The sequence below is a fragment of the Nomascus leucogenys genome, chromosome 14 (assembly GCF_006542625.1).
Source record: "Nomascus leucogenys isolate Asia chromosome 14, Asia_NLE_v1, whole genome shotgun sequence".
Classification (NCBI taxonomy): Eukaryota; Metazoa; Chordata; class Mammalia; order Primates; family Hylobatidae; genus Nomascus; species Nomascus leucogenys.
The window spans coordinates 80,522,081-80,538,499 of NC_044394.1; positions in this window are offsets into that span (position 1 = coordinate 80,522,081).

Consider the following 16,419-nt stretch of genomic DNA (forward strand, 5'->3'; position numbering starts at 1 on the left):
CAATGTTTCCAATGTAGTAAAGAGAGAACAAAACAAATTCACATCTATATTTCCCTTCTTAGTAAATACTTAGTGTATCTAATCATTAATCATATCATTATAAGATCATTAAAATTATGCAAGAAAAATGTAATATGAATGTTAAATTTTCAGCAAGGCAGCAAAATACATTATAGTAGATGAGAATGAGGAATTTAAATCTCCATACCACAAGTGTATATATGCAAATGTATAAAGCAAACGACAATTTGCAGAGAAACTGATTGTGAATGCACCAGTCTACACTCTGTATCTAGCTACTCTGGTGGGGCCTTGGCGAACCTTTATGTGGATACTCTGTATCTAACTAATCTGGTGGGCAAGTGGAGAACCTTTGTGTCTAGCTCAGGGATTGTAAAGGCACCAATCAGCACCCTGTCAAAACAGACCACTGGGCTCTACCAATCAGCAGGAGGTGAGTGGGGCCAGATAAAAGCATAAAAGCAAGGTGCCCAAGCTAGTAGTCGCAACCTGCTCAGGTCGCCTTCCGAACACTCACCGCGAGGGTACACGGCTTCATTCTTGAAGTCAGGAGGCAGTGGCGCGGCAGCGGCGATGTAGGAGGCGGCGGCGCTGCAGGAGGCGGCGGAGGCGCAGCAGGCTGTGGCGGCGCTGCAGGAGGTGGCGGCGGCGGCGGGCGGCGGCGGGCTGGCGGCGGCGGCGGGCGGCGGCGGGGCGGCGGCGGCGGGGCGGCGGCGGGCGTAGGCGGCGGCGGGCGTAGGCGGCGGCGGGCGTAGGCGGCGGCGGCGGGCGTAGGCGGCGGCGGGCGTAGGCGGCGGGCGTAGGCGGCGGCGGGCGTAGGCGTGGGCGGCGGCGGGCGTGGCGGCGGCGGGCGTAGGCGGGGCGGCGGCGGCGGCGGGCGGCGGCGGCGGCGGCGGCGGCGGCGGCGGCGGCGGGCGTAGGCGGGGCGGCGGGCGTAGGCGGCGGCGGCGGCGGCGGCGGCGGCGGGGGCGGCGCTCAGGGCGGGGGAGGGGGGAAGGAGGAGGGGGAGGCGGCGCTGGAGTAGGAAAAGTTGTTTTTATGAGCCTGAGTTTAATGTTGACTTTTGGGACTTGACTGAGATTTAAACAAAACTTTCAGATATTCTATTTTGAAACAGAGGAAAAAAATAATTCATAAAAATATTTCATATGTTCTTTAGCCAGTGAGTTTACCATTTGTGAGGATACAGACACGAAAAGCAAAGTGATTCAGGAGAAATCTGAATTTTTCTTTTTTTATAGGGGTGCTAATATTGATGTGCTTATGTCACCACCACTGTTTAGGGTTGCCATAGAAAACACAGAAAATACCTTTAAATTTTAATCATAAATAAAAAGTGAAAGTATGTCCCATGTAATAGTTGGGTTATATTTGTAATAAAAATTACGTGTGGCCGGGTGCAGTGGCTCATGCCTGTAATCCCAGCACTTTGGGAGCTGAGGTGGGCGGATCACCTGTATCAGGAGTTCCACACCAGCCTGGCCAGTATGGTGAAGTCCTGTGTCTGCTATAATACAAAAATTAGCTGGGCATGGTGGTGCTTGCCTGTAATCCCAGCTACTAGGGAGGCTGAGGCAGAAGAATTGCTTGAACCCAGGAGGTGGAGGTTGCAATGAGCTGAGATCACTGGCCACTGCACTCCAGCTTGAGTGACAGAGAGACTCCGTCTCAAAAACGAAAACTAAAAATTATGTGTTTATCTGAAATTGAGCTGGTTGACATATACATGCACACGTGCGTGTGCGTGTATGTGTGTAATAGATGTGGAACATATATCAATATAGCAACTCTATCATTTTATTGAAGATGACCACAGACTAAAATAAAGCAAGATAAAAGAATAAAAGCCATACAAATTTAAAAGGAATGACTAAAATACTGTCTGTATTCACAGATGACATTATTGCATATTTCATATTTAGAAAATAATCTTAAGCTACTAGAAATAATAAACGACTTTAGCAGGATGAATAAAAATAAATGGAATTTCTATACAGCAGTGATAAGAGTTGAGAACGGAAAATTTTAAAAAAGTATTGACAGTAACACAAAAATGAAACATTTAAATTAAAAAAGTCTATCAAAATATGCACAGGACCTCTGTGGTGAAAACTGTAAAACACTGATTAAAGAAATTAAGCGAAGGTGAAAAGGTGATTTTTGACAAAGGTGAAAAACAGTAATTATATAAAAAGAGTCTTTTCAACAGAAGGAGCTGGAACAATTGGATGTCTACGTGCAACTAAAAGACAAATAACTGGCTGGGAGTGGTGGCTCACGCCTGTAATCCCAGCACTTTGGGAGGTCGAGGCAGGCGGATCACGAGGTCAGGCAATCGAGATCATCCTAGCTAACACGGTGAAACCGTGTCTCTACTAAAAATACAAAAAATTAGCAGGGTGTGGTGGCACGTGCCTGTAGTCCCAGCTACTCGAAAAACTGAGGCAGGAGAATCACTTGAACACAGGAGGCAGAGGTTCCAGTGAGCGGAGATCGCCGCTGCACTCCAGCCTGGGTGACAGAGCGAGACTCCATCTCCAAAAAATAAAAAAATAAGACAACCTTTTCCTATACCTGCATCAAATACAAAAATTAACTCCAAGGAATTATACACCAAAACATAAAGCCTAAAACTGTAAAACATCCAGAAGGAAACAGAGAAAATGGTATTTTTGACATTGAAGAAGGCAAATAGTTTTTAGATATGACACCAAAAATATGATAAATGGAAGCAAAAATATATTTAGACATCATCAAACTTAAAACCTACTGTTCTTTGAACAACATTGTTAATAGGAAAAGTAAATACATAAATTTTGAGAAAATATTCGTGGAAAATACCTCTGCATATATATTCAGACTATACAGAGAACACTCAAACGATACGAAATCAAATATGCAGGTAAAAGCAATGGGAAAAGGATTTGAACAGACATTTAACCAAAGATGAGATAAGTATGTAGGGAGCAAATAAACATATAAAAAGAAAATCAACATGGTTAGTCACTAAGGGAATACAACTTAAAACTACAGTGAGATACCACTATACACCAATTACAGTGGAGTTCTAAAAACTGACAATACCAGCCGCTGGTGAGAATGTGAAATGACTGGGGCTCGTACATTGCTGGTGAAAATGTAGAATGGTTTGACCACTCAGGAAAAGAGTTTGGTAGTTTGTATAAAATTTTACAAACTCTTATTTAAAAACTTTGTAAAAATTTTATATATATAGATAGTTACATTTACCATGGACTTTAACAATCCCACTATTCATTATATGACAAAGATAAAAAGTCACATTCACACGAAAAGCTGTATGTGCAGTGCATGTTTTTAAGGCTTTATTCATAATCACCAACAAATGGAAATAATCTAAATGTCCTTCAGTTGATGAATGGATTAAACAAACAACTGTTACATTCATGCAATGGAATATTATTCAGCATTAAAGAGGAACAGATTGCTGAACAAAGCAATATTGTTGTATTAAAACTGTAGTATGCTAAGTAAAAGAAACAAGACTCAACATCATATTCTGTACCATTTCATTTATGTGGTATTTTGGAAAAAGTAACACTAATCAAAAATGTTTAATGGTTGCCAAAGCCTTAGAATGGGAAAGTAGATTGCCTACAAAGGCATTCATAGGAACTTTGAATGTGATCAAGATGATTCCGTCTTTTGCTGTGTGTAGTGGTGGTAACACACCTTTATACATTTTTTAACACTCATACAACAGTAATGGGTGACTTTTTCTTCATATAAATTATACCACAAAAAATAAAAGTGAACTGGTAGAATGTAAGAAAGATTGAAAAGGGAAACATAATACCATTATAGAGGTGAAAGATATATTTCAGTAAACAAAACTGATTAGATCATCAGGTTGTAGAGGCAGATTTGAGAAAATTATATAAAATGAAGTGAAATAAACAATGGTATGTAGAAATTACAATGATTGGACACCAGATAAAAGAGATCCAATATACAAAAATGGGTGCTTCTGAAGAATAAACCTGAAAAGGGAGAAGAAAAAAGATACCTGTTCAAATATATTAGAAGAAATGTCTTCTGAATTCGCAATGCAAGTCTACAGATAAAAAGAGTTTTCATTTCCAGTTTGGAAAAACAAAACAAAGACTGATAAAGTCAATTCTGGTGAAGTCATTTAATTTCAAGACTAAACTATGAGCAATTAAGCAGAAAAACGAATCACCTAAAAAGACCAATATTATCTTGGCTTTGTCTTCTCCACCACAATACTAAATTCCTGTAGACAGGAGATCAATGTCAACAAAGATCTGAAGGAAAGAATATCTCAAGAATTTTATCATCAGATGAGGTTTTCTTTAACTTCAAAGGCACCAAACTGACACCAGTAATCCTTTTTGAAAAAAAAATAAAAAGGTGTTATTTGAAGATGAAATTCAACCAATCATGAAATGGAATAAAATAAAGAACTGAACACTGGAGGCTTTATGACAAGATCTGAAAGTAAACATGGAGTTATTTAAAATATAAAATCAAGACTAAATTTATTATTTTTCTTAGCGGGGAAACAAACCTACTACTGAAGTTGAAATGCATAATTACCAAACACACACAAATGTCACTAACACCCAAATGATTTTTATGTTATTTTAGAAGTGTCCTTTAAAAATTTCTCAAATGAGCTAGACACAGTGTCACATGCCAATAGTCCCATTACTTGGGAGACTGGGGCAAAAGGACTGCTTGAGCCTGGGAGTTAGAGGCTGTTATGCACGTGATCATGCCTGTGAATAGCCACTGTACTCCAAGCCTGGGCAACCTATTGAGATCTCATCTCTAAAAAGTAAATAAAATATAAATATATTTTAGAAAATGATAAAAAATTCTCATAGATGAATAAACATCTACTAGATATTTAACCACTATTTGAATTTTATTTTTTTCTGTGATTCAAATAAAACAAAATGTAGTCATTTATGTGAAACACATGTGCATTATGTTCTGTCTTTGTAATTTTTTATTTTTATGAATAGTTCTGTCTATTCATCTATCATCCTATGCAAATATAGGAAGAGAGAGATATCTAGAATGATCTCCAGCAAATGTTGAGTTTCGCTTTCTGGGTAATGGGAAATGAGGGTAGTTCTTGATTTATTGTTTGTATTATTCTGTGTTCCTTGAGTTTTTTTCATAATGATCTTTTTTTAAGATAAAAGTAATAGTGTAAAAATGATAGGAAGCATTTTTCTTTGTATTATATGTAGTTAATTAAGAGGCTTCATCAACTGATCATATAAGACATCTTCATTATTTTGGTTTTGTATTTTTTGGCATGTTTCTGTTTAATATTATTACAGTGATTATGCTAGGTAATAGTATGAGGAAGTAGTATTTGGAAAATAATTTTCTTCCACATGAAAAACTTAGGGTTTATTAATGATGCCTGGAGAGCATTGCTTAGCATGATGTTGAGACAGTGGGCTCAGAAGGAAAAAGTGTCTTTGTCAGTTACGATGTCTGTCATCACTAGAAGAGGCAGTACATATAAATTTACTTTAGAAACAGAATATATGTAGATTATTTTAGATGTGTATTTATAAAGTCTCAAAGGTTCTGAAGAATATTTTGTGAGGTATGCCAGTTATGGGGTTTAGGGTATGCTACCCCAAAATATAACATCTTAGCATTTGAGAAAACAGCAGAGGCAGGAAGGTCAATCTCACCTTCTCCCACCCTTCTCACCTAAAGCAGGCCATAAAAGAATTCTCTGACCTTCATCTGAATGACAGTTGTCAGACCTTCATTAATATCCTTATCTCTGAAGACACAGGATGCCTAGAAGAATCTGAAAAAAAAAAAACAAAAAACAAGCCTTGTTAAGTTGCCCCCAGTCTATTATAATGAGATAAGACCACTCAATCACACTTTATAGCTGTCTACTCTTCATCAAACCTAAGCATAAAAATGCACGAGTTTACCTCTTTCTTTAGGTCTTCATTTCTGAAGGCTCCTGTGTCACATAAAACTTACATTCAAATGTGTATGCTTTTCTTTTGTTAATCTGTCTTTTTGTCATAGGTGCCTTAGCTACGAAGCTAGTCATGGGTGAGAAAAGAAATCTTTCCTGCCCTATACCAGTCTCAAAATAAATCATAGTGTTTTTAGATCAATAAAGGAGCATTAAAGAGGAACCACAATCATCTTAAAGAAGATCTAAATTGGCATGAACCCACTGTGAGTAGAAATACAGATATTAAAGGTGCTATTGGTGAGGGCCTAGAAGGAAGTTTTCCATGCTATGTGAAATGGAAGGAAGAGACATCTTTGCTGTATGGCAGCAGAAAGCTGAACAGAATTGTCCTGCAGTTATGGGGAAAGCATAACTTATAAGAGGTGAACTTGGCCAATTAGTTAAGGAGATTTAAAAAAAAATTCATGTTTGAAAGCTTCTAGTTCCTTTATGCTGTTTGTAGTAAAATGTAAGAAAATGTAAGAAGAGAGATATATTGAGAAAGACCCTTTAAGTAAAAAGAGACCAAGACTTGATGATTTGGGGAATTCTTGGCTATCCAGGTGGCAAAAGACAAAAAATTAAAAGATTAATTATTATTATTATTTGAGGCAGTGTCTTGCTCTGTCAACCAGGCTGGAGTGCAGAGGTGCAGTCATGCCTCACTGCAGCCTCAAACTCCTGGGCTCAAGCCATCCTGCCACCTCAACCCCCTGAGTAACTGGGACTGCAAGTGCACACCATCACGCCTGGCTAGTTTTTTGTATTTTTTGTAGAGACAGGGTTTCTCTGTGTTGTCCAGGCTGGTCTTGAACCCCTGGGCTCAAGCAATTTGCAACCCTCAGCCTCCTAAAGTGCTGGGATTACAGGCATGAGCCACCTTACCTGGCCTACAGTTTTTTTTTGTTTTTTCTTTTTTAACTAAAACCTCAGAAACATCAAAATATCAGCTTGTTGAGTCACACAAAGGGCTCTTTGAAGAGACTGAGGGTGTGCCTCTCAGATCCTCTTAAACCAGAGGGCCTTTAGGAAGATCGAGGGGGTAGTTCATCTCAGCAGAAGCCAAAGATAGAGAAGACATTACCTCAAAGAGATTTACAGACAGTGCGTCTAACTAATGGGTTGAACCTCTGAAATTCATACAACATCCACAAGGTTCTCAAGAATTGTGTGCCAGGAAAAACTTCATGGGACAAAGAGAAGACCAAATGATGGAAGGTTCTCAAGAATTGTGTGCCAGGAAAAACTTCATGGGACAAAGAGAAGACCAAATGAAGGAAGGCTCTCAAATTCTATTCAAGAAGTAGAATGTGACAAAAGTACCTAGCTGCAAATACTGGACTGATTAGGATCTTAAGATAGATGATCTGGGATTATCTGGGTGGGCAAAATCTAATCACATAAACCCCTAAATTCAAATAAATTTCTAAGATTGAAGGCAAATAGGGGGCAGAAGGAGAAGTCAGATTCAAAGCATGAGAGAGACTTGACCTGCTATTGCTGGGCCAAGACATATGGAAAGCACAAGAGAAACAGGTGCTTCAGGCAGCAAAGACTAGGCTCCATCTGACAGCTATCAAGTAAACACTGCATCTGACAGCTACCAAGTAAACAGGACCTCGGACATACAACCAGAAGGAATGGAATTCAGCCAAACACCTGAATATCAGTGGAAGAAAATTCCTCTTCAGGGTATCCAGTAAGGAATGCAACCCAGCCAGCACCTTGAGTCCAATCCTCTGAAAGCATAAGGTGAGGCCCCCATCAGGTCCAAACCATAGACACTGTGAGAAAAAATATTGTTTGAAGCCACTAAGTTTATGTAATCGTATCAGCAACAGAAAACTAATATGGCCCCATATGATATTTATAACAATAAGAAATGTTTTTTAACAAGCTGAAAGAAACTTTCACTAGGACTGCACAGAAGGGCACACCAATATGAGATTCAGAAGGTGACCTATAACTGCTTAAACCAATTTAATCGATTAAGAAGGCAGCATAGTAACAATTTTTAAACAATTTTATTTCATTGACAGAGAAAAACCCTATTTTCATCCACTGACTTTGTTAGCTGTTGCAAATTAAAATAGTAAAACTTTTCAATGTTTGGTATTAGAAAACCACAGGTGATAGCAGTCTTTTAGAGGACGCCCCCAATGTTTCCATATTCTGGTGTTACTTCCCTTCCTACATTGTACCAGAGTTGGTCTGTGTGACCAACAAAGCATGGCAGAAATGATGGTGTGTTACATCCACTATTAGATTATAAAAGGCAATGCAGCTTTTTTCCATGGACTCTCTCTCGCTCCTGCTCCCTTTGTTCTTAAAGAAGCCAGCCTTCGCACTGAGGAACCAAAGTTCCCAGCCACTGGTCACATAAGTGCACTTAAAGTGGATCACCAGCTTAACCAGACCTCCAGATAACTGCAGCATTGGCCCACATCTTCAGTGCAAGCCAAGGGGAGGCGCTGAGCCGGAACCAGCAGCTGAGCCACACTTGCATTCCTGACCTACAGAAACAGAGTGAGATAAATCCTTGTTGGTTTTTGTCACTAAGCTGCCGTAATTTGCTACATAGCAATAGATAACTAATGTACCCCAGTGGTCAAAAAAGATTATCCCTGCCCCAAGCAACTATCCATGTAAAAATAAGCACTAAATTCAGTAGGTTCTACCACAGAACTTCTCTTAAAAATCGAATCAAGAGTTAATAAGTTCAGCATAAAATCAAAGAAATTAACTTAAGTTTTAGCAAACTCGTAAAAGCCAACACATAATTACCACTAGACTCCATTGGGGCAAAGATCATAGCCTGTGTTCAGTACTGTCTACTGCTTAACTTCATGTCTGCCACACAAGCATACACAGAGTGTTCTAATAACATTTTTAAGAATAACTGATCAGATGAAGGCATAAATTGAAGGAGGTAGATAGCACCCAAGTTGTGACCTATTGTTGCTTTTTAAATAAGCCGTAATAGTTATAGTGAGTGCCCTTTCCTTGGCAAAGGTTTAAATAATTTTTGCTTTTTTATCTATGTGCTTTGTGGCCCACCCACCCAAGATTTGGCAGCAACTCACAACTCTATTTATCATCGATTGGTACTGATCTAGGTCACCTAAAAAAATCCCAGATGTTTTAAAGAAAATGAATAAAAAGACCAACAAGTGATGGTGAGCAGGACATTCAGGGTTTGATCAAAAAAAAAAGTGAGCCTGCCTGAAAACGGCATTGAACATCTGAAAATTTGGGTGGTGATCTCTCATGTGCTCCCATTTGAAACTTTATGATTAAAATAATCACTTCAAATTGCACCTTGCGGATACACTTTGCAGGTGAGCCTTGTGGAATAACAATGAGGCCAATGCCATATTGTGTCTTCACTATCACTCAAAGATGAGTTTCCTAAGCCTCCTCTAACTGCCTCTGTCACAGGAACACACTCATCAGGAGTTATTTTGGGTTTTGCCTCTTGGCTCTTTAAATCAAAGCTTATCAAGGAAGTTTGTGCCTGTGGTGTCATTGACACCTCTGCCAACTATTTTTTTTTTCAATAGACCAGTAGCAAGAGAAGAAATAAGTAGGACTCAAACTCATTAAAACTGATTGCAGAGGCACCTGCTAAGTAAGCGCTATCAATAGCAATGACCTTTGATCAGATCTCTGTGTTTCCTGCAACAGTTCTATGAGTGGCAAGTGATACCATTAGGAAAGAAAGCAAGAGAGTCACTGGGAGAAAGCCAGGGCATAAAGCATTTGCAACAACATGCTTCAGTGACAACAAGCTCTCACTGCTATTTTAGCCACCAAACACCCCAAAGGCAGTAGATTCATGGGGGGAAATCATGAAAATATGTCGTGGCAAATGGAATTTATCCTTTAATCATTGTCTATTTCCTCTCTGCCCTATTATAATTCTCTATCTATATGTCTACATATCTAAATATTTTGCTAAGTGGGAGGAGGTTTCAATGGAATAAAATTGCACAGCTGTGCTCTTGGAAAATTGCTTTATATATAATAATGAATAAGCTCCTTTTAAAGTTTGGTTATTTAAATCAGACAAGCCATCTAACATTTCATTACTTAGTGGAACCTTTTATAAATCCTATGATATAAATAACTAGGCAATAACAATCACAGAGATACATTTCTTCCTAAAACTAGATTCAAAATGTTGCAAATAACTGGTTAGTTTTCATGAATATGTGTGTGTATGTGTGGGTGAAAAGTGGAAAAAAATGTGAAAAAGATAAATTCAAATTTAAAAAGAGATAAAGTCAAATTTGTTGCCTTGGTTATTTGGCTGTATTGTGCTTATGTGAGTAGAGTGATGAAGTCAGAGTTTAATATGATCTTAACTAAACCTTTATTGCGTTAGTTACCAAAATACTGGAATTCCAGTGAGTCTCCTGTCTTAAATAAGGTTGCCAGACAAAAGAGAACATAGTTAAATTTCAGTTTCTGATAAATAATACATGATATTTTTGTATAAGCACATCCCAAACATTATACAATATATACTTATTACATGAAATATTCTAAAAACAAATCCATGTTTATCTGAATTCCAAATTTAAATGGGCTTTCTGTATATTTGCAAAATGTGGCAGCCCCGTCTACCAGTTCTTGTAGGCCACAGCTTATTGGATTTACATAACTACTGATAACTTGTTATACCTATATATTTGCTATTTAACAGACTTATTTTTAAGGTTATTTCCTATTCATAAATGGCTTTTTTATTTTCAATTTTTTTCTTCAAAATTTGTATACTTTCAAAATACAACTTTTCAAAATACATCATATGGATGAAAAGACAACCTGAAATGAATGACTAAAAATATTGATTTCATGTTGAAATTAAATATTACCAAAGCTTTTATTTATTATGATACTGCTTAATAATAATAATCCGTAAAATCAAGAAAGCAGTATCACAGCATGTTCTGTCACAGCACGATAAATATGTGCATTTCTGTATGGATTCTCCAGCCAACATTCTCGAGGTTGCCCAACCCTTAGAAATCTAGGCCCACACAATTGTCCCCTTTCCAAGGCTAATGTGGCCACCTAGCAGCACTAAGCAGAGTCGCCACAACACCCCTGTGAGTGACGTTGGAGTATCTGTACTAAGTTGACATTCAAGAAAATATTTTCCCTTAATCTTATAATGTTGTACTGTACTAAATGTGAAGAACATGAATGATACTTAGGAACACAAGGGATGCCTTCCTTTAAATACAAAGTAGCATACATCACTGAAATACATAGTGTGATTTAAAAAATATTCCCCTCAAGTCAAGGGAGAATATTATATAAATTTTAGGGGCCCCTGTTAACATCTTCTTCATCTAGCTACATTTAAGGACTATTCATGATTGTATATCAAGGGATTGTGTTTAAGTCAGTAATAGAAAACTAGGAGGTATCTCTCTGAAGACTTTTTATTTTAAAGTACTAATAACAGTGAAAACTTGGAAACTAATTGTTCAAATATTAGAGAATATTTAAATTGATATTATAAATTTCTTAGAAATTACTAATTTAACCAAAAATAAAATATTTAGGAATAGGCGATGAGAAAATGCAAAATACAAAATTGCATTTGATTAATAAATGCAAAATTGTGTATGAATAAAACAAGTTCTGAAAGATTATGGGCAAAATAATTTATATTTGCTGAAGTTGCAGAATTGTAGTTAAATGTTTTATTTCTTACAGTTTAAGCTCTAGCCATATTTTATCATATTAGTTTTGGAGTTAATAATTATTTTTTGAATTATATTTTCATGGCCTCTGTAGTATTGCTGGAAACTACATTCACATACTAAATATCACCTTAAAACAAAATAGTGGCTTCCAAAATATATTTCAGAGTTATTTTCATCTTTTAATGTATTGTGATAATTCAGTGTAATGTCCTTTGAAATGTATGCTTTCTGTGTCTATTCCATGTGCCATTTAATCCCAAGAATGCCTCATTAAAGAGTCATAAATAAATAAGAAATCTATAAACACTATCATTTTATATTGTATATTTTAGCTTGAATAAAAAAGCCTTTACATTGGTTGTATCAGAAAATCTGTAACCAAGTGTTTGTGCTTGCAGGGTAAAATAGCATTAGCTAATAATTATTTACTAAAGAATGTTGTCAGTCTTCAGTATAATGGAACCAATAATACTAGAGCTACAAATTAATGCAGCAAATCAATGATTTTGAAATCATAGCAACATTTACAAGTTAGAATATGTGTCATTATAATCTCTGTGAGACAAATTACACTATTGAACTGATAATTGTGCTTGCCACACAAAAAAGGTGTTACGGTAGGTTTAAGAATACCAGGGAACTAAAAATAGCAATATATTCTGCCAGATTTAGAGCAAAGAGCCATGTAACAGTAGATGTACAAGCTAAGATCTGCTCCAAATTTTAGTGCAGTTCTGGGTTAATGTTTATCATGAAGTCTAGTTGATAGTCAATGCTAGAGACCCCTGTGAGAGTAGCTGTGCAGCCTTTCCTCTAGAAATATGCATCTTTCCAAAGCATCAGATGGTTCAAAGTTAGGTGTTAGAGAAAAAAGGATCCTACTGCATGACTCTTAGAAGGTGATTAATTTCTTACTTTAGGGTCTTTATCCCAGCTCATTTCTTTATTCTCCTCTCACGGAGTTTAAAGAATCTCAGTGTTTGCATGCTTTATCTGATGTCTCTGATAACTTTTTCTAGATCTCTATTTCAGAGTAGAGTTTTGCTTCAATTTTTTGAACGTCACTAGTTGTCTCTTTCATTGACTGGTCTTTAGAAGCCACAGTTCATTGTGTTCCATTCCCTGTTAAAGATCATTTAAAAATGTCAGCTGGGATCCATAGCATAGTATACAATGACTCAAAAATCACACCAAGTATAATGGAATAATTCTGTCTTGATTGCAGTGGTGGTTACATGAATCTACACGTGTGATAAAATGTCATAGAACCATATACAAACATTGAACCAATGTGAATTTCCTGGTTTTGATATTGTGCTATACTTATTTACTTTGTAAGCACTGGGGAAGACCATGTGAAGGGTACAGGAGATCGTCTTGTCCTATCTTTGCTACTTCCTGTGGATCTACAAGTATTTGAAAATAAAAGGTTAAAAATAATCACACTACATAAATTATGTTTTTTTCTTTACAAGTATCATGACTTTGGCTATTTTTCCTTCCCAGCAGGCTCCTGCACTCCAAGAGTAGTCCTTATTATACTAATTAATCAGTTTTTACTATTCCCAACCACTTTTCCCTTCATCTGTTCAGCTGCAAGAAGGTGGGGACATCCAACATGAAACATAGAAGTAGTCCATATATGTTGAAATCAGAAAGTAAAATGGTGGAGAATCAAAAGTTAAAGAAAAAATAAATTGAATTAGACAAAAATTTTGAAATAAAATACAAAAGGAAAAATAACTTGGGAAATTAAAAGATGCATATAATTGTGAAAATTCAGCGAAGAGAAAATTTCAGATTTGTAAGTGTCCTAGTTTATCTAGTCCATTGGCCCTATATGGACAAAACTGTGGAATTGTTTTACAAGAAATGTTAACACCTATCTAATAATTAAAATTACTGAAAGCCAATAGGTAGGCCAGGAGGTCAGAAAACTGGTAGACCAAAGACATATTTGAAGAATTTGAAATAAATTGTATCCTGAATTTACAATAATAGAAGGTCAGACAAACCTGGATTCAAATCCTGGTGACTCACTCACTGTATAACCTTAGGCATGTTTTATAACACACCTTTAGGCCTCATCTATAAAAATGGAGTAATTGAATACATGCTAAGCACTTAGTGCCTGAAAAAAATGTAATGCATTCAATAGATGTATCATAATATCATTAATTTGAGCAGTGTTTCCCAAATTCTATCATTCATTGCAAGAAACTAATTATCTCTCTAATATAGTTTGGTGTCCTACAAAAAACAAACAAAACAAAACAAACGCCCATACAACTGTTACCTTAATTAAAAAACATAAAGCATCTAATATGCTGTGTTCCCCTCCTGAATTTTCACCAAACTAGAATATTAAAATTGCTGAAGTAAATAATCTGTCTAACTTTAACACAGAATTTCCTGAGCTTATTTAATTACACAGCTGTTTAAGAACCTCTTGTTCATCTTACGGGGCATGGCCCTTGTTCAAAGAGCTCTGAAAGATCATTAAGGACTAAGGTTTTTCAAACATTTTTAGCAGCAGAACTCATTTTTTATAACTCTTCTATATAAAACATAGAGGCAGTGAATACTTTCCTTGGGCAGTTAAAATCGTTATTGTCTTATAGGTTGTATTTTGTTTGCACAGTACCTAAAGCAACTTAACCTGTCAAGGAAACAGTTTGAAAATCCTGATGTAAATATCCCTGTGTTTCAGAAAGAGCATTCACCTGAATCAGTTATTTTCAAATTCGGGTCTACAGATACATTCTCCAAGATATTTTAACATATTTCAAAACATTTTAAATTTAATTTTAGTTATTCTCTTAAAAATCAAATATTCTGTTCACAGGCAACCTACAGAATGGGAGAAAATTTTTGCAACCTACTCATCTGACAAAGGGCTAATATCCAGAATCTACAATGAACTCAAACAAATTTACAAGAAAAAAACAAACAACCCCATCAAAAAGTGGGCAGAGGACATGAACAGACACTTCTCAAAAGAAGACATTTATGCAGCCAGAAAACACATGAAGAAATGCTCATCATCACTGGCCATCAGAGAAATGCAAATCAAAACCACAGTGAGATACCATCTCACACCAGTTAGAATGGCCATCATTAAAAAATCAGGAAACAACAGGTGCTGGAGAGGATGTGGAGAAATAGGAACACTTTTACACTGTTGGTGGGACTGTAAACTAGTTCAACCATTGTGGAAGTCAGTGTGGCGATTCCTCAGGGATCTAGAACTAGAAATACCATTTGACCCAGCCATCCCATTACTGGGTATATACCCAAAGGACTATAAATCATGCTGCTATAAAGACACATGCACACGTATGTTTATTGCGGCACTATTCACAATAGCAAAGAGTTGGAACCAACCCAAATGTCCAACAATGATAGACTGGATTAAGAAAATGTGGCACATATACACCATGGAATACTATGCAGCCATAAAAAATGATGAGTTCGTGTCCTTTGTAGGGACATGGATGAAACTGGAAAACATCATTCTCGGTAAACTATCGCAAGGACAAAAAACCAAACACCGCATGTTCTCTCTCATAGGTGGGAATTGAACAATGAGAACTCATGGACACAGGAAGGGGAACATCACACTCCGGGGACTGTTGTGGGGTGGGGGGAGGGGGGAGGGACAGCATTAGGAGATACACCTAATGCTAAATGACGAGTTAATGGGTGCAGGAAATCAACATGGCACATGGATACATATGTAACAAACCTGCACATTGTGCACATGTACCCTAAAACCCTAAAGTATAATAAAAAAAAAAAAAAATATTCTGAATCATCTGTGGTCATCTCAGGTATTCAGGAGAATTATGTGGGTAAAAGACCAGTGGGTTATTTTAGTATCAGCTCTTGCATGGAAAGAGCTTGGAAACCATCATTTCCATTATCGAAAGCTAGAAAACTAAAAAAACAACTACTACTTTTAAATTTATACATAATTTAGGTTACTACAGCTCTAAAGTCTAGAGCCACAGGCACATCCTGAGAGATACAGGATCCATTATTTGCATGTATGGAGCTGAAGCCTCTGGAATTCATGAACTGGTAGAAACACATGTAATTGTGAAGAAGTACTGGAGGTTGCATGTGAACTAGCATGGGAGTGAGAAGCTCCAGCGGGCTGCCGGCATGGAGGGGTGGTGGTGGCAGGGGCGCTATACTTTCACAGACTTTCTCCACAGGACTCCTACCACATTCTCATAGTGAAGATCTGAGAAGAATCCCCTCATTGCCCTGACTGAGGAGGAGAAGAGTAACCATTGTGAGGCACTCTCAGACTTTTCTCACTACCAGAAGCCCGATCTCCAAGGAGGAGGACTCCTTCAGAGGACAATTCTGAAACTTTATCCTAGAGGGAATAAATTCTGCATCACTCCAGCAAAATCCAGAATTTCTGTCTCACCAATGGGGGGAAAAAAACTCAAGAACAAAAATATAGTCAACCAGGACAGGGTTTCAAAGAAATAGAAACAACAACAACAAAAACAACAAGAAAACCCACTACAGCCATGGAAGGAAATGGGTAAATGGGGAAGAGGGTAGACCATGTATAAGTGATAGAAACAGTTGCGAAGATCTCACTCACCCTGAGACACAGGCCCACTGAAAGAATGAGACTTTAATTAGCATATGACCTCACCA